The sequence below is a fragment of the Hypanus sabinus genome, chromosome 12, assembly GCF_030144855.1.
Source record: "Hypanus sabinus isolate sHypSab1 chromosome 12, sHypSab1.hap1, whole genome shotgun sequence".
Classification (NCBI taxonomy): domain Eukaryota; kingdom Metazoa; phylum Chordata; class Chondrichthyes; order Myliobatiformes; family Dasyatidae; genus Hypanus; species Hypanus sabinus.
The window spans coordinates 112,231,631-112,250,904 of NC_082717.1; positions in this window are offsets into that span (position 1 = coordinate 112,231,631).

Here is a 19,274-nt window from a genome sequence, read left to right on the forward strand (position 1 = left end):
TGCTCTGAACGCCAAATTCTCAACGGAGGAGCCATCAATGTTCAGCGGGGTGTGGTTGCTCCATGCTCTTCTGAAGTCAACAACCATCTCTTTTGTTTTGTTCACATTCAGAGACAGGTTGTTGGCTCTGCACCAGTCCATTAGACACTGCACCTCCTCTCTGTAAGCTGACTCGTCGTTGCTGATGAGACCCACCACGGTCGTGTCATCGGTTTTCCTGTAAAGGGGAGGTCCCTCTGCTTGGCAGGAGAGTCTCGTGGCTGTGAAACAATCTCAGGTTCTGGGGCCTCCTCCATGTGGTTGTGGGAGTTGACTCTGACACTGACAACTCTGCGATCTACTTTGATCCTTGCTGCTCTCCTGGTCCCAGCTTCTCTCTCTTTATCCCACACTTTTTTTTTCTCACATTCTGTCTCTCTTTCATGCCTTTCTCTTTCTCTCTATCTCTTCTCTCCTTTTCACATCCTTCTCTAGAAGCTAGAGTCTATTATTAAGGATGAAATAGTGTCATCTCTAGATAGCAGTGATAGGATTGGGCCGAGCCAGCATGGATATACCAAGGGCAAATCATGCTTGACTAATCTGTTGGAGTTTTTCGAGGATGTAACCAGGAAGTTAGATGGGGGAGATCCAGTGGATATAGTGTACCTCGATTTTCAGAAGGCATTTGATAAGGTCCCACATAGGAGATTGGTGGGTAAAATCAAAGCTCAGGGCATCAGGGGGAAGACATTGACATGGATAGAAAACTGGTTGGCAGATAGAAAGCAAAGGGTAACGGTGAATGGGTGTTTCTCAGAATGGCAGGTGGTGACTAGTGGGGTGCCACAGGGCTCGGTATTGGGACCACAGCTGTTTACCATTTACGTCAACGATTTGGATGAAGGCATTGAAAATAACATCAGCAAATTTGCTGATGATACTAAGCTGGGTGGCAGTGTGACATGTGATGAGGATGTTAGGGGAATTCAGGGTGACTTGGATAGGCTGAGTGAGTGGGCAGATACTTGGCAGATGGCGTTTAATGTGAATAAGTGTGAGGTTATCCACTTTGGGAGTAAGAACAGGAAGGCAGATTATTATCCGAACGGTGTAGAGTTAGGTAAGGGAGAAATACAAAGAGATCTAGGAGTCCTTGTTCATCAGTCACTGAAGGTGAATGAGCAAGTGCAGCAGGCAGTGAAGAAGGCTAATGGAATGTTGGCCTTTATTACAAAGGGAATTGAGTACAAGAGCAAGGAAATCCTCTTGCATTTGTACAGAGCCCTGGTGAGACCACACCTGGAGTGTTGTGTAGAGTTTTGGTCTCCAGGAAGGACATCCTGGCTGTAGAGGAAGTGCAGCGTAGATTCACGAGGTTAATTCCTGGGATGTCTGGACTGTCTTACTCAGAGAGGTTAGAGAGACTGGGCTTGTACACGCTGGAATTAAGGAGATTGAGAGGGGATCTGATTGCAACATATAAGATTATTAAGGGATTGGACAAGATAGAGGCAGGAAATATGTTCCAGATGCTGGGAGAGTCCAGTACCAGAGGGCATGGTTTGAGAATAAGGGGTAGGTCATTTAGGACAGAGTTAAGGAAAAACTTCTTCTCCCAGAGAGTTGTGGGGGTCTGGAATGCACTGCCTCAGATGGTAGTGGAGGCCAATTCTCTGGATGCTTTCAAGAAGGAGCTAGATAGGTATCTTATGGATAGAGGAATCAGGGGATATGGGGCCAAGGCAGGAACCGGGTATTGATAGTAGTTGATCAGCCATGATCTCAAAATGGTGGTGCAGGCTCGAAGGTCCGAATGGTCTACTTCTGCACCTATTGTCTATTGTCTTTTGTCTCTCCTGAGTATCTCTGAATTTGCTAATTTCTCATGAAATTAGGTCTGATTTATTTCCATAGCACTTATGTCATCCTCTTCTTCGTTTTCCTTTCTCTTCTTTATAGTTGTGCATCTTGATCTTTGGAAGGTGCATTTGGTTCTCTGGAGTACTTGCTTATTAATCCTTCTATTGCTCCCTTCATGACCTGATCTCTCCTGATAGTTTCTTCATCCACAACATCTTCTGACAAATCCAGTTTTCGTACCTGCATTGACTGCATTCATTTTGGCCTTCCGTTCATCCAGCTGAGCTTTGGTCTTTGCATCTACTTTTACAAACAGTTTTCTGTTTCCCACTGAAGTCCATCGCATAACCTTAATGCACACAGAATAGATGCTGGTTCTTTACACTCACAAAAGCCTTGCAACTCATGTGCAACTTTCCTGAAGCTCCTTGAACTCCCTTAAAACCAAGCCACATCTCACAACTAATTGCTTAATAAACATATCAGAAGCTTTTTCAGATATGTTGTCTACTAGAACTGTTGTAGTCAGACCATAGATTTCATCACTTCCATGTTTCCTCAGAGCAGCCAGTCCTTCCTTGGTCCAATGTGCTTTCAAACCAGAGGCTCAGAGGTTGGCACCAACAGCTGTTTGCTCTCTGTTGGGCAACGGTTCATGGCGTATAGCTTTGGGGCAGTTATGACACCATCCAGTACCTTTCCTAGTTAACTTTTGATTTTGTTGCTGATCACGGCTCCTCAATGCTGAGGAGCCTGTTTTTACCACATACAAGCCCAACGTGGCTTGTTATTTGTTTTATTTCACTGCTAGGAATGTCATTCCCATGGGAGTTAGCTTTTCTCCAGTATAAATTCTTAGTTGGATATCTGTAGGCTTCAGTTTTGCAACTTGAAATACCATTCAAATTCATGTTGTGGAATGACTGAAACAGCTGAGCCAGCATTTACATCCATTTTAATTAATTTGCCGTTGTTGGTTTTCACATTATAAATCTTAAAGCTACTTGATCCTGTGTCGCTGTGATCAGACTTCTCATCAACACCACGTAGATTAGTGCTCTTTTTGAGACAGCAGCTTGACCTTTTATCTTTTTCTCTTCCCTGTGCAGTCCATTTATTTTTGTCTGCCTGACATGCTCTATGCACGTGTCCTATGTTGTTGCATTTTTTTACAAGTTTTGCCCTTAAACCTGTGTTGACCTGGTGTATGTGAGTCCCTGCCACAACAGTAACACAGTTTGTTCAGCCAGGCTGGTCTCTGTTTAAATATTGCAATGGTCACTGTCATTCCTGGCTGCAACTCAGTTGCATCTCTACCTGTTACTTCCATTGACACAGCAGTTTCAACTGTTAAAGTGTGACTTGTGCTTCAGTTTGGAGCCATTTGTGAATACTTTCTTGTAAGATTCCACAATCTAAGTGATCTCTCGGTGCATTATTAAGCCCATCACTGAACTGACACTGTTTGGACAATTTCTTCAATTCTGCAACATATACTGAAATGAGCTCCTCCTCCTTTTTATTCTGCCTGTGAAACTTAAAGCGTTCTGCAATCAACAACGGCTTCAGTTCTAAATGCCCTTGTATTACTTTCACAATATCAGCAAAGGTTATTTCAGCTGGTTTGGTTGGAGCAGTTAAATTTCTAAACAAAGTGTATGCAAAAGTGTATGCTTCTCATTGGCTATTTCATTTACTTCAAAATACTGCTCAGTTTTCTCAGTAAACATGAGCGGTTATCTGTTGAGTAATCAAACACATCTATCCCTGCGATGTAGCCTGCCATTTCTGCAGTTTTTTGATGATTATCACCCAGTGCTCATTGTCTATGAAGTATGAATTCTTCTGTTTTCTGCCTTTTTTAACTCCATCATCTCTGTCTCCTTTTCTGAAAAGAAGCCCGCTGCACTGCTTTTATTTTACTCAACCATTTCACTTCACTTTTTATTTACTCAAATGTCTTGCTGCACTTCATCAGGTAAAGCATCATCTCGGGTTCATTTAAAACTTATTCGTCGCCACTCTTATGTGTTATAACTCCACAACACAGAGCTAGTTTAAAGGAAAAGTTTGAAATGTGAGTCTAACTTCATGTTTACTTTAAACAAGGCACACTCATATCACATGTTAGAAACATGACATATGCAATTTGCTTTTTTTTACATATAACCCATAGTGAATTTTTAAACAAATAAAGAATGCTAAATCAAACAATATATTTACAATATTATTCAAACAGTACTAAAATATTAAATATACAACAGCCTGCAAGAAAAGGAATCTCAGAGTTGTATATGGTGACATATATTCACTTCGATAATAAATTTACCTTAAACTTCCTTAAGAGGCGAAGGAAACAGGTCACGTCACCAATGTGTAGTGTTGCACCATAGACAGCGCCCTATGTGGGTGCCGCATGGCTCGGCATAGTTATTACTCTGCCCGTGACCACAAGAAACTGCAGAGACAGCTCAGCACATTGTGGAAATCAGCCTCCCCTCTGCCTGCACTTATCACTGCCTCAGTAAAGCAGCCGTTATAATCAAAGACCCCACCCACCCCAGACATTCTCTCATCTTCCCTCTCCCACTGGGCAGAAGACACAAAAGACACAGAAGACACAGAAATATGGGAAGAGGGGGTGGGGTGGCCCTGTTGGTGAGGAATGAGATTCAGTCCTTAGCAAGAGGTGACTTGGGAACAGGGGAAGTAGAATCTGTGTGGATTGAGCTGAGGAACAGTAAGGGTAAAAATACCCTAATGGGTGTTGTGTACAGGCCCCCAAACAGTAGCGTGGATATTGGGTACAAGTTGATTAGGGAGTTTACATTGGCATGTGCTAAAGGCAATGCAGTCGTTATGGGAGATTTCAACATGCAGGTGGACTGGGAGAATCAGGTAGGTGCTGGACCCCAGGATAGGGAGTTTGTGGAGTGTCTAAGGGATGTATTTTTGGAACAGTTTGTGCTCGAGCCAACCAGGAACGAGGCTATTTTGGACTTGGTGATGTGTAATGAACAGGAATTGATAAGTGATCTTGAAGTAAAGGAGCCATTAGGAAGTAGTGATCATAACATGATAAGTTTTTATCTACAATTTGAGAGGGATAAGGGCAGATCAGAGGTGTCAGTGTTGCAATTAAATAAAGGAGACTACGGAGCCATGAGGGATGAGCTGGCCAAAGTTAAATGGGCGGATGCCCTGGCAGGAAAGACAATGGATCAGCAGTGGCAGATATTCTTGGGGATAATACAAAAGATGCAAAAGCAGTTCATTCCAATGAGAAGGAAGGATTCAAAGATGGGGAAGGGGCCACAGTGGTTGACAAAGGAAGTCAGAGATTGTATAGCATTAAAGAAAAAGAAGTATGACAGGGCTAAGATGAGTGGGAATACAGATGATTGGGAAAGTTTTAAGGAACAGCAGATCTTAACTAAAAAAGCAATACGGAGAGAAAAAATTAGGTATGAGCTCAGTCTAGCCAGGAATATAAAAGGGGATAGCAAAAGCTTTTTTAGCTATGTGAAGAGAAAGAAGATAGTTAAGAACAATGTTGGCCCCTTGAAGAATGAATTGGGAGAAATTGTTATGGGAAACAGGGAAATGGCAACAGAATTTAATGCGTACTTTAGATCTGTCTTCACCAGGGAGGACACAAGCAATCTCCCAGATGTATGGATGGGCCAGGGTCATAAGATATCAGAGGAATTGAGACAGATTGACATTAGGAAAGAAACTGTGATGAGTAGACTGGTAGGACTGAAGGCTAATAAATCCCCGGGTCCAGATGGTCTGCATCCGAGGGCTCTAAAAGAGGTGGCTCAGGAAATTGCGGATGCATTGGTAATCATTTTCCAATGTTCCTTAGATTCAGGATCAGTTCCTGAAGATTGGAGAGTGGCTAATGTTATCCCACTTTTCAAGAAGGGAGGAAAGGAGAAAACGGAGAACTATCGCCCTGTTAGCCTAACGTCAGTCGTGGGGAAGATGCTTGAGTCCATTATTAAGGACGAAATAGTGGCACATCTTGATGGCAGAAATAGGATTAGGCCGAGCCAGCATGGATTTACCAAGGACAAATCATGCTTGACTAATCTGTTGGAGTTTTTTGAGGGTGTAACAAGGATGTTAGACGAGGGTAAGCCAGTGGATGTAGTGTACCTAGATTTTCAGAAGGCATTCGATAAGGTGCCACATAGGAGATTGGTGAGTAAAATCAGAGCTCATGGCATTGGGGGCAGGGTTTCAACATGGATAGAAAACTGGTTGTCAGATAGAAAGCAAAGGGTAGCAGTGAATGGGTGTTTCTCAGACTGGCTGGAGGTGACCAGTGGGGTACCACAGGGCTCTGTATTGGGACCACAGCTCTTTACGATTTATGTCAACGATTTAGATGAGGGCATTGAAAACTATATCAGCAAGTTTGCTGACGATACTAAACTGGGTGGCAGTGTGACATGCGAAGAGGACGTTAGGAGAATACAGGGAGACTTGGATAGGCTGGGTGAGTGGGCAGATACTTGGCAGATGTCATTCAATGTGAATAAATGTGAAGTTATCCACTTTGGAAGCAGGAACAAGAGGGCAGAGTATTGTCTGAACGGTGTAGAGTTAGGTAAGGGAGAAATGCAAAGAGACCTAGGAGTCCTAGTTCACCAGTCAATGAAGGTTAATGAGCAAGTGCAACAGGCAGTGAAGAGGGCAAATGGAATGTTGGCCTTTGTTACAAGGGGAATTGAGTACAAGAGCAAGGATGTCCTTTTGCATTTGTACAGGGCCCTGGCGAGACCACACCTGGAATATTGTGTACAGTTTTGGTCTCCAGGTTTAAGGAAGGACATTCTGGCAATTGAGGAAGTGCAGCGTAGATTCACTAGGTTGATTCCTGGGATGGCAGGGCTGTCTTACGCAGAGAGATTGGAGAGATTGGGCTTGTACACGCTGGAATTGAGGAGATTGAGAGGGGATCTGATTGAAACGTTTAAGATAATTAAAGGATTTGATAGGATTGAGGCAGGAAATATGTTCCAGATGTTGGGAGAGTCCAGTACCAGAGGGCATGGATTGAGAATAAGAGGTCAGTTATTTAAAACAGAGTTGAGGAAGAGCTTCTTCTCCCAGAGAGTTGTGGAGGTGTGGAATGCACTGCCTCGGAAGACGGTGGAGGCCAATTCTCTGGATGCTTTCAAGAAGGAGCTAGATAGATATCTGATGGATAGGGGAATCAAGGGATATGGGGACAAGGCAGGGACTGGGTATTGATAGTGAATGATCAGCCATGATCTCAGAATGACGGTGCAGACTCGAGGGGCCACTATTGTCTATTGTCTAAAAGCCTGAAAGCACGTACCACCAGGCTTCTGACCTACTGTTATCAGACACATGTACAATAAGATGGAATTTTAGCCTCACAATCTACCTCATTATCATTTTGCCCTTTATTGCTTACCCGCTCTGCACTCTCTCTGTAGCTTTCACACTTTACTCTGCATTCTCTTTTTGTTTTACGTTATTCTAGCTCACTGCACTGTGTAATGACCTGATCTATTTGGGGTTAACATATGAGGAGTGTTTGGCAGCTTTGGGCCTGGACTCACTGGAATTTAGGAGAATGTGGGGATCTCATTGAAACCTACCGAGTGTTGAAAAGACTAGATAGGGTGGATGTGAAGAAGATGGTTCCTATGGTGGGGCATCCAGAACTAGAGGGCACAGCCTTAAAACTGAGGGGCGACCTTTTAGAACAGAGGTAAGGAGGAATCTTTTTAGCCAGAGAGTAGTGAATCTGTGGAATGCTTCGCCACAGGCTGTAGAGGAGGCCAAGTCCGTGCGTACATTTAAGGTGGAAGTTGGTAGTTTCCTGATCGGTCAGGGCCTCAAAGGATATGTCAAGAAGGCAGGCAGGTGTATGGGGTTGAACGGGACCTGGGATTGGCCATGGTGGAATGGCAGAGCAGACTCAATGGGCTGAATGGCCTAATTCTGCTCCCATGTCTTATGGAACAATATGCAAAGTAAGCTTTTCACTATATCTCAGTACATGTGACAATAATAAATTAATTCCAATTCCAAACATCCAGGAAAAAGACCTGAAAGATAGAGAAATTCAGAAATTAAAGAGTAGCTCAAGGAATTGTAGATGCTGGAATCTGGAGCATGAAACCACTGTGTAGAGGAACTCGGGGGGGGGGGGGTTCAGGCAGGATCTGTGGAGGGAGATGAACAGTCAACATTACAGGTTGAGACCCTTAAACTAGGCAAGAAAGAAATTTGTCTTTTTTCCAATCGATGAACCTGTAATTCTACACTTCTTGCACAAGGTGGCAGTGTGACACTATCTGTCAGATTGGCCACACCAGGCTTCCCTATTGGCTGTTGGACTGGGACTGAGAGGGGCGTTGGGGCAACCTTCTGCCAGAGTTGCTGCTGAGTATATCCTGCCTCTGTTCCAGGAGGTACAGGAGCCTGCAGTCCCACACCAAGAAGGGGTACTTCCCCTCTTCTACGAGGATCAGCAGCAGCCTGTCAGGCTTGAGAGGCTTGTGAGACCCTGAGACCAATGGAGTACAGGCATCTGGTGCTTAGTCCCTGGTAGGGTCAGCCATGGTGGTAAGGTCAAAGAGCGAGCCAACCGTCTCTGTGGTGGAGCTGGAGGAAGGTGATGGGCACATTACAATGGCAGTGAAGGTTGCAGCACTGAAGAGTCCCCAGTCATCCTGCACTCCGTCACCGGGCCTCGAACCCGATTTGTCAAGGACCATGTGGTGGGGCTTGGGGCAACCCCTCAGACATTGACCCCAGACAGCCACATCGGTCAGCCAAGATCGAATGGCTGAGTAAACTTGATGGGCTGAATAGTCCCGTTTTGCTCCTATGTCTTCTGGGCACATGAATGGCTATGGCTCCATGGTGTTAAAACTGCTCAGGTATTAACTACACCAGGTGGCCACTTTACTAGGTATCCCCTGTACCTAATAAAGTGTCTCTCGGTGTGGTTTTCTGCTGCTCTAGGCCATCCACTTCAACGTTCCATCTGCTGTGCTCGTCTGCACACCACTGTGGTGTTTGTCCCCTTCCTGTCAGCTTGACCCAGTCTGGCCATTCTCCTCTGACCTCCCTCATTAACCAGGCGTTTTTACCCACAGAACCAGTCTGGCCATTCTCCTCTGACCTCCCTCATTAACCAGGCGTTTTTACCCACAGAACCAGTCTGGCCATTCTCCTCTGACCTCCCTCATAAATCAGGCGTATTCACCCACAGAACCAGTCTGGCCATTCTCCTCTGACTTCCCTCATTAACCAGGCGTTTTCACCCACAGAACCAGTCTGGCCACTCTCCTCTGACCTCCCTCATTAACCAGGCGTTTTCACCCCAGAGAACTGTCACTCACTGGACATTTATTTTTTGTTTTTTTTCCACCATTCTCTGCACATTCTTGAGACTGTTGTGTGTGAAAATCCCAGGAGATCAGCAGATTCTGAGATACTCAAACCACCCCGTCTGGCACCAACAATCATTCCACAGTCAAAGTCAATTAGGTCACATTTATTCCCCATTCTGATGTTTGGCCTGAACAACAACTGAACCTCTTGACCGTATCTGCATGTTTTTGTGCATCCAGTTGCTGCCGCATGATTGCTTGATTAGTTAATGAGCATGCGTACCTGATAAAGTGGCCACTGAGTGTGTAAGACTCGAAGAAGGTAAACGGTTTAGGATGGTAGCTGGTGTTGAGGTGTTAGACGCTGTGGGATTCTCCGAGCTTGGTAATTAGCTTGCAGAAGTTTTATCACCAGTCGAGGTGATGCCCACAGTGTGCAGTTGTTGGTGTTTCCCTCTGGGAGTGCTCACATTTATATAGAGCCCTGTTCACTTGCTCCATCCAGAAACAAACATATTGAAAGTGATGACATTGACAAAAACCCCTAAGAGCCAAAGAAGTGCGAGCCAATGAAATTCAAAGGTCAACAGAAGGGGTAGCCAATCAGGACCAAGGCAAGCCAGTGGGCGCCTATATAAATGTGGCTTGGCCAGTGAGTCTAAAGGACCTGTGCTCAGATGCACCCTATTCCCACACACCCTTACAGACATCACTGCTGAAGGTTTTCTGGGACATCTTGGAATCAAACAAACAGCTCGCTTCTTCAGAATCAGAATCAGGTTTATTATCACCGGCATGTGACGTGAAATTTGTTAATTTAGCAGCAGCAGTTCAATGCAATACATAATCTAGCAGAGAGAGAAAAAATAATAAATAAAATAATATAATAATAAATAAACAAGTAAATCAATTACCTATATTGAACAGATATTTTAAAAGTGCAAAAACAGAAACTGTATATTAAAAAAGTGAGGGAGTGTCCAAAAGATTCAATGTCCATTTAGGAATCGATGGCAGAGGGGAAGAATCTGTTCCTGAATCGCTGAGTGTGTGCCTTCAGGCTTCTGTACCTCCTCCCTGATGGTAACAGTGAGAAAAGGGCAGGCCCTGGATGCTGGGTGGCCTTAATAATGGATGCTGCCTTTCTGAGACACCGCTCCCTGAAGATGTCCTGGGTACTTTGTAGGCTAGTGCCCAAGATGGAGCTGATTAGATTTACAACCTTCTGCAGCTTCTTTCGGTCCTGTGCAGTAGCCCCTCCGTACCAGACAGTGATGCAGCCTGTCAGAACGCTCTCCATGGTACAACTATAGAAGTTCTTACTGTTTTGGAACCGTAAACCTTGCTACTGCCTCATTCCTCCTGCCTTTCTAAATTGGTTTTAAGTGTTTCCCTTGCTCTTGATGAATTTAAAATCACGTGTGTAGTTTGTGATCGATGGTAAGCTCTCCGCTCTCCTTCAGCCACAGCGCTGAGACGGTTTAGGGTTCACTGAAGTAAACTCCTCCTCCTCCTCCCTGCCCCCAATACAGAACAATATACCCGTATCTAATCTTCAGGATCGCACACCTTGATTCAGAAGGGGGCAATTTTGTTTTCCCCCTTTACCCAAGCCAGTGTTTCCCTCAGGAGGGTGGGCGTTATTTGTGGACTGTGCTCAGACTGTCCCAGGCAGCCTGTGGCTTGCTCAAGTGGAACGCACAGCACCAGCACAAGAGGGATTCCGATGAGAGAGGAATTTCAGCCCACTTCATTGTAAAATCGCAAGTTCCTTTCCAATGATCACCTTCCTGCTTCACCCCTCTGTAAAGGTAGACATTGTTCCTTTCTCACTCCACAGGTACCTTCTCGTTTAGAAACCACGGACACACCTCAGTACTTCACAGAAACCAACCTCCTCTCTACAAACTCTGCCTCTACATCAGTGAATCTGTCAGCATAACAGGTAGCTCAATAACCCTTTCCCATCGGGCGGATGATACAAAAACATGTAGTACCAACCTCAAATACAGCTTCTACCCCACTTCTCTCAAACTCTTCAATAGTCATCTGTGTTTGGGTGGGAAAGGGGGTTTGTTTTCCTTTTGTTGTCTTGTTTGTTTGTGTTGTTCTGCTGTACACTTTGGGCCTGCCATGTTGGTGCCAGAATGGGAGGTGACACTCGCGGGCTGCCCCCAGCACATCCCTAGACAGTGTTGGTTGTTAACGCAGACGACGCATTTCACGGTATATCTCAATGTACACATGATCAGTAACTAAATCGGAATGGGAATAGATCAGATAAACCTGAAGGGATGTGAATCTCAATGATTTTCATTTGGAAAGTTGCTTCATTTGGTTGAATCTGTATACAGTCAGATGACAATAAACTTGAACTTAAATAAATCTGAATCTGACACGAACTCTTGGCTTCACAATCCACCATTGGTGAGGCATAATTTGGGGTATAGTGTGCAGTTTTGGTCACCTACCTGCAGGGAAGATGTAAACAAGGTTGTAGAGTACAGAGAAAATTTACAAGGGCCTGAGTTATAAGACAAGATTGAATAGGTTAGGACTTTATTCCTTGGAATGTAGAAGATTGAGAGGAGATTTAATGGAGAGATACAAAATTTTGAGGGGTATAGATAGGGTAAATGCAAGCAGGCTTTTTCCACTGAGGTTGGGTGGGACTAGAACCACGGGTCATGGGTTAAGGATGAAAAGTGAAAAGTTTAAAAAGAACATGAGGGGGAACTTCTTCACTGTGAGGATCATGAAATGTGGAATGAGCTGCCAGCACAAGTCATGCATGCAAGCTCAATTTCAACGTTTAAGAGAAGTTTGGATGGGTACGTGGAGGGTAGGGGTATGGAGGGCTGTAGTCCAGGTGTAGGAAATGGGAGTAGACGGTTTAAATGGTTCAGCATGAACTGGATGGGTCAAAGGGCGTGTTTCTGTGCTGTAGCTTTCTAAGAGTCTATGGCCTCATTATGATTTTGCACTTTATCAAGTTCAATTGTCATTCAACCATTGCACTTTTTCAGTAATTTTTACACTTTATTCGGTATTGTTGTTGTTTTCCCTTGTTCTATCTTAGTGCACTGTGGAATGATTTGATATGCATGAACAGTATGCCAGTCAAGCTTTTCACTGTGTCTCCAAAATTCAAAGTTCAATGTGAAGTTTTATTATCAAAGTACTTATGTGTCACCATATAAGATTCATTTTCTTGTGGGCATACTCAGCAACCATAGAATAGTAACTATAACAGGATCAATGAAAGATCAACCAGAGTGCAGAAGTCAACAAACTGTGCAAATACAAATATAAATAAATAGCAATAAATAATGAGAACATGAGCTAGAGATAAAGAGTCCTTAAAGGGAGATCATTGGTTGTGGGAACATTTCCAATGATGGGGCAAGTGAAGTTGAGTGTAGTTATCCCCTCTGGTTCAAGAATCTGACGGTTGAGGGGTAGCGCCAGTTCTTGAACCTGGTGAGTGCTCCTGTATCGCCTTCCTGATGACAGCAGCGAGAAGAGAGCATGGCCTGGGTGGTGGGGATCCCTGATGATGGATGCTGCTTTCCTACGACAGCGTTTCACGTAGACGTATTCAGTCGTTGCAGAGCTTAATCCACGATGTATTGGGCCGAATCCACTACTCTTTGGAGGATTTTCCTTTCAAAGGCATAGGTGTTTCTATCTCTAGCTGTGAGGCAGCCAAATTATTCTCCACTACACATGTAAAGAAATCTCACGAAGCTTTAGAAGTCGTGCTGAATCTCTGCAAACTCCTGAGGGAGTAGAGTTACTGCTGTGGTTTCTTCACAATTGCACTTGCGTTCTGTGTCCAGGACAGGTCCTCTGGAATACTGACACCCAGGAATTTAAAGTTGCTATCCCTCTCCACCATTGATCCCCCAATGATTACAAAATAAAACTAATGCAAAAACCAAGATTTGGACCCTTCATCAGAATTCAAAACATTACTCTTTTCTGTTGATGAGATCTTCCCGCACTTTGTGTGTGTTGCTCACGCAGTCCTATTTGATTCTCCCCACCCTCCCATCAGCTCCCCACCCATTAACCACTGCGGGAACCAACCTGACTGAACATTCTTGGGTGCAGGAGGAAGATGGAGGATACGGTGGAGAGGTCAGCTCGCGCAGTCAGAGGGAGAACATGGGAAGTAGCAAAGGTGGGATTGGGCTTGGGTTACTGGAGGCGAGAGGCAACAGCTCTGCTACTTGACCACTGGGTTCCTCCAGTACTGTTTGGGATTGCAGCATCTGCCATTTCTTGTGTCTCCTGGAGTACCATAAGCGGTTTGTAATCAAACGTCAGAAGCTGAAAGATTCATTTATTATCAAAGTACGTATGCGGTACACAACCCTGAGATTTGTCTTCTCCAGACAGCCACAAAGCAGAGAAAACCATGGAGGTCATTTCAAAGAAGAACATCAACATCCTCCAGCACAAAGAAATACGAATCGCGCTAATGACAAGAACATAAAAACCCAAACCACCCCCCCCCGCACAAAAAAAAATGCACCAGCCGCTCCCCCCACACAGGAAAAGAATTGCATAAACTGCAACAAGAACATCAATCTCACCCCTCCTCACACACAGAAAAACAAATCGTGCAAACATCAAGAGCATCAAAGCGCAGACCTCCCCCCGTACAAAATAAACTAACAAGTTGTGCCAAACGGCAGCAAGAAAGAGCGGGTGAAAGCGTACACAGTCCAGCCCATAAACCGCAGAACTTCGGTAACATCCTCCAGCGGTGCTGAGCTGCATCGTGGTAACGTGAGCCTAAAGTAAGACATCTTCTGATTATATTGGAAAGATGCACAGTGTACATATGTTTTAGTACTAAGTACAAAATGGTCCAACAAATAACAATGTGAGTAAGAGGCTCCTTTACCAATAGAGATTAACATCCTCAAACCTTTTATGTCTGAGGTTTGAATGAAATCCTGCCAAGTGTCAGCGAGCCCAGTCGGGATGAACGCTTGTCCGCATTGCAATCCGGGTCACACCACTGACATACCTAGTCACTGGCACTTTGAATTACACTGAAAATAACAGCTCTTTGGATTTATAGTCATACTTTACAAAATCAGAATGTATCTGCCTTTCTCAGACGTTACAGACACTTCGGCCCTTGACCTCTTAACCTAGTCTAAGATCACCCTAACCCTTCCATCCTACGTTACCCCCCCCCCCATTTTTCTATCATCCATATGCCCATCTAGGAGTTTCTTAAATGTCCCTAATGTATCTGCCCCTACCACCACCCCTGACAAGGTATTCCACACAGCAACCACTTCCTGTGTAAATTTCATACCTCTAACATCTTCCTCCAATCACCTTAAAATGATGTTTCTTTGTACCGGGCATTTACACTCAGACAAAAAATCCCTGGCTGTCCACGTGATCTATACCTTTTATCGTCCACATACCTCACCTCTCATCTGCCGCCACTCTAAAGGGAAAAGCTGCAGATCACTCAACCTGTCCTCAGAAGACGTGTTCTCCAAACCAGGCTGCACCCTGCCGGATCTCCTCTGCAATACATCTGAAAAGATACAACACTGCCAAGATGGGCTGAAAGGCCTCTACCTATGCCACATAGACACTAGCCATGTTTCCAAGCTAGTGTCACGAGCTCAGCCGTTTGAGTGGAGCGTTGAGTTTTTCTAGGGTTCTCAAGCACTAATCGTTATCTTACTGAGAGTCGTTAAGCCTTGACGCTTTCCGTCTAATCTTGTCAGGTTAATTGTGACTGGCACGGCTTTTCCTGCATTCTATGATTACTTAAAAGACTCTTGTTTAGTGCCTCAGCAGAGTCGTTGTGTTGGAGAGAATGAACTGCCTCACAGAGTCACTCGGTCGTTCCTCCGAGGCCCTGGCGGTACTCCTGTGACCAGCCTTTTATTTCCATATCTTCACGGAGGATCTCCTGGGGTTGAGTCACTGTCAGTGCATCCTGTGACCTTCCCCGGCTCCCGGGTTGAGCCAGTGCCAGCAGCTGCTGGATAGAGAGAGTCTGCCTTCCCTTCAGCTCGGGTCCATTCCTGCAAGTACACGCCTGGACAGCGGGCACAGCCCCAGCTTCTCAATACCACAGCCCCAGCTTCTCTGCAAGCACACGCCTGGACAGCGGGCACAGCCCCAGCTTCTCAATACCACAGCCCCAGCTTCTCTGCAAGCACACGCCTGGACAGCGGGCACAGCCCCAGCTTCTCCCTTCACCTCGGGTCCATTCCTGCAAGTACACGCCTGGACAGCGGGCACAGCCCCAGCTTCTCCCTTCACCTCGGGTCCATTCCTGCAAGTACACGCCTGGACAGCGGGCAGAGCCCCAGCTTCTCAATACTACAGCCCCAGCTTCTCCCTTCACCTCGGGTCCATTCCTGTAAGCACACGCCTGGACAGCGGGCACAGCCCCAGCTTCTCCCTTCACCTCGGGTCCATTCCTGCAAGTACACGCCTGGACAGCGGGCAGAGCCCCAGCTTCTCAATACTACAGCCCCAGCTTCTCCCTTCACCTCGGGTCCATTCCTGTAAGCACACGCCTGGACAGCGGGCACAGCCCCAGCTTCTCCCTTCACCTCGGGTCCATTCCTGCAAGTACACGCCTGGACAGCGGGCACAGCCCCAGCTTCTCAATACTACAGCCCCAGCTTCTCCCTTCACCTCGGGTCCATTCCTGTAAGCACACGCCTGGACAGCGGGCACAGCCCCAGCTTCTCAATACCACAGCCCCAGCTTCTCAATACCACAGCCCCAGCTTCTCAATACCACAGCCCCAGCTTCTCAATACCACAGCCCCAGCTTCTACCTTCACCTCGGGTCCATTCCTGTAAGCACACGCCTGGACAGCGGGCACAGCCCCAGCTTCTCAATACCACAGCCCCAGCTTCTACCTTCACCTTGGGTCCATTCCTGTAAGCACACGCCTGGACAGCGGGCACAGCCCCAGCTTCTCAATACCACAGCCCCAGCTTCTCTGCAAGCACACGCCTGGACAGCGGGCACAGCCCCAGCTTCTCAATACCACAGCCCCAGCTTCTCAATACCACAGCCCCAGCTTCTCTGCAAGCACACGCCTGGACAGCGGGCACAGCCCCAGCTTCTCAATACCACAGCCCCAGCTTCTACCTTCACCTCGGGTCCATTCCTGTAAGCACACGCCTGGACAGCAGGCACAGCCCCAGCTTCTCTGCAAGCACACGCCTGGACAGCGGGCACAGCCCCAGCTTCTCAATACCACAGCCCCAGCTTCTCTGCAAGCACACGCCTGGACAGCGGGCACAGCCCCAGCTTCTCAATACCACAGCCCCAGCTTCTCAATACCACAGCCCCAGCTTCTCTGCAAGCACACGCCTGGACAGCGGGCACAGCCCCAGCTTCTCAATACCACAGCCCCAGCTTCTACCTTCACCTCGGGTCCATTCCTGTAAGCACACGCCTGGACAGCGGGCACAGCCCCAGCTTCTCTGCAAGCACACGCCTGGACAGCGGGCACAGCCCCAGCTTCTCAATACCACAGCCCCAGCTTCTCAATACCACAGCCCCAGCTTCTCCCTTCACCTCGGGTCCATTCCTGTAAGCACACGCCTGGACAGCGGGCACAGCCCCAGCTTCTCAATACCACAGCCCCAGCTTCTCAATACCACAGCCCCAGCTTCTCAATACCACAGCCCCAGCTTCTCTGCAAGCACACGCCTGGACAGCGGGCACAGCCCCAGCTTCTCAATACCACAGCCCCAGCTTCTCAATACCACAGCCCCAGCTTCTCTGCAAGCACACGCCTGGACAGCGGGCACAGCCCCAGCTTCTCTGCAAGCACACACCTGGACAGCGGGCACAGCCCCAGCTTCTCAATACCACAGCCCCAGCTTCTCAATACCACAGCCCCAGCTTCTCTGCAAGCACACGCCTGGACAGCGGGCACAGCCCCAGCTTCTCAATACCACAGCCCCAGCTTCTCAATACCACAGCCCCAGCTTCTCTGCAAGCACACGCCTGGACAGCGGGCACAGCCCCAGCTTCTCAATACCACAGCCCCAGCTTCTCTGCAAGCACACGCCTGGACAGCGGGCACAGCCCCAGCTTCTCAATACCACAGCCCCAGCTTCTCAATACCACAGCCCCAGCTTCTCTGCAAGCACACGCCTGGACAGCGGGCACAGCCCCAGCTTCTCAATACCACAGCCCCAGCTTCTCTGCAAGCACACGCCTGGACAGCGGGCACAGCCCCAGCTTCTCAATACCACAGCCCCAGCTTCTCAATACCACAGCCCCAGCTTCTCTGCAAGCACACGCCTGGACAGCGGGCACAGCCCCAGCTTCTCAATACCACAGCCCCAGCTTCTACCTTCACCTCGGGTCCATTCCTGTAAGCACACGCCTGGACAGCGGGCACAGCCCCAGCTTCTCTGCAAGCACACGCCTGGACAGCGGGCACAGCCCCAGCTTCTCAATACCACAGCCCCAGCTTCTCTGCAAGCACACGCCTGGACAGCGGGCACAGCCCCAGCTTCTCAATACCACAGCCCCAGCTTCTCCCTTCACCTCGGGTCCATTCCTGTAAGCACACGCCTGGACAGCGGGCACAGCCCCAGCTTCTACCTTCACCTCGGGTCCATTCCTGCAAGCACACGCCTGGACAGCGGGCACAGCCCCAGCTTCTCAATACTGCAGCCCCAGCTTCTCCCTTCACCTCGGGTCCATTGCTGTAAGTACACGCCTGGACAGCGGGCACAGCCCCAGCTTCTCAATACCACAGCCCCAGCTTCTCAATACCACAGCCCCAGCTTCTCTGCAAGCACACGCCTGGACAGCGGGCACAGCCCCAGCTTCTCAATACCACAGCCCCAGCTTCTCTGCAAGCACACGCCTGGACAGCGGGCACAGCCCCAGCTTCTCTGCAAGCACACACCTGGACAGCGGGCACAGCCCCAGCTTCTCAATACCACAGCCCCAGCTTCTCTGCAAGCACACGCCTGGACAGCGGGCACAGCCCCAGCTTCTCTGCAAGCACACGCCTGGACAGCGGGCACAGCCCCAGCTTCTCAATACCACAGCCCCAGCTTCTCCCTTCATCTTGGGTCCATTCCTGTAAGCACACGCCTGGACAGCGGGCACAGCCCCAGCTTCTCCCTTCACCTCGGGTCCATTCCTGCAAGTACACGCCTGGACAGCGGGCACAGCCCCAGCTTCTCAATACCACAGCCCCAGCTTCTCAATACCACAGCCCCAGCTTCTCCCTTCACCTCGGGTCCATTCCTGTAAGCACACGCCTGGACAGCGGGCACAGCCCCAGCTTCTCAATACCACAGCCCCAGCTTCTCCCTTCACCTCGGGTCCATTCCTGTAAGCACACGCCTGGACAGCGGGCACAGCCCCAGCTTCTCAATACCACAGCCCCAGCTTCTCTGCAAGCACACGCCTGGACAGCGGGCACAGCCCCAGCTTCTCAATACCAAAGCCCCAGCTTCTACCTTCACCTCGGGTCCATTCCTGTAAGCACACGCCTGGACAGCGGGCAGAGCCCCAGCTTCTCTGCAAGCACACGCCTGGACAGCGGGCACAGCCCCAGCTTCTCAATACCACAGCCCCAGCTTCACAATACCACAGCCCCAGCTTCTCAATACCACAGCCCCAGCTTCTCCCTTCACCTCGGGTCCATTCCTGTAAGCACACGCCTGGACAGCGGGCACAGCCCCAGCTTCTCAATACCACAGCCCCAGCTTCTACCTTCACCTCGGGTCCATTCCTGTAAGCACACGCCTGGACAGCGGGCACAGCCCCAGCTTCTCAATACCACAGCCCCAGCTTCTCTGCAAGCACACGCCTGGACAGCGGGCACAGCCCCAGCTTCTACCTTCACCTCGGGTCCATTCCTGTAAGCACACGCCTGGACAGCGGGCACAGCCCCAGCTTCTCAATACCACAGCCCCAGCTTCTCAATACCACAGCCCCAGCTTCTCAATACCACAGCCCCAGCTTCTCTGCAAGCACACGCCTGGACAGCGGGCACAGCCCCAGCTTCTC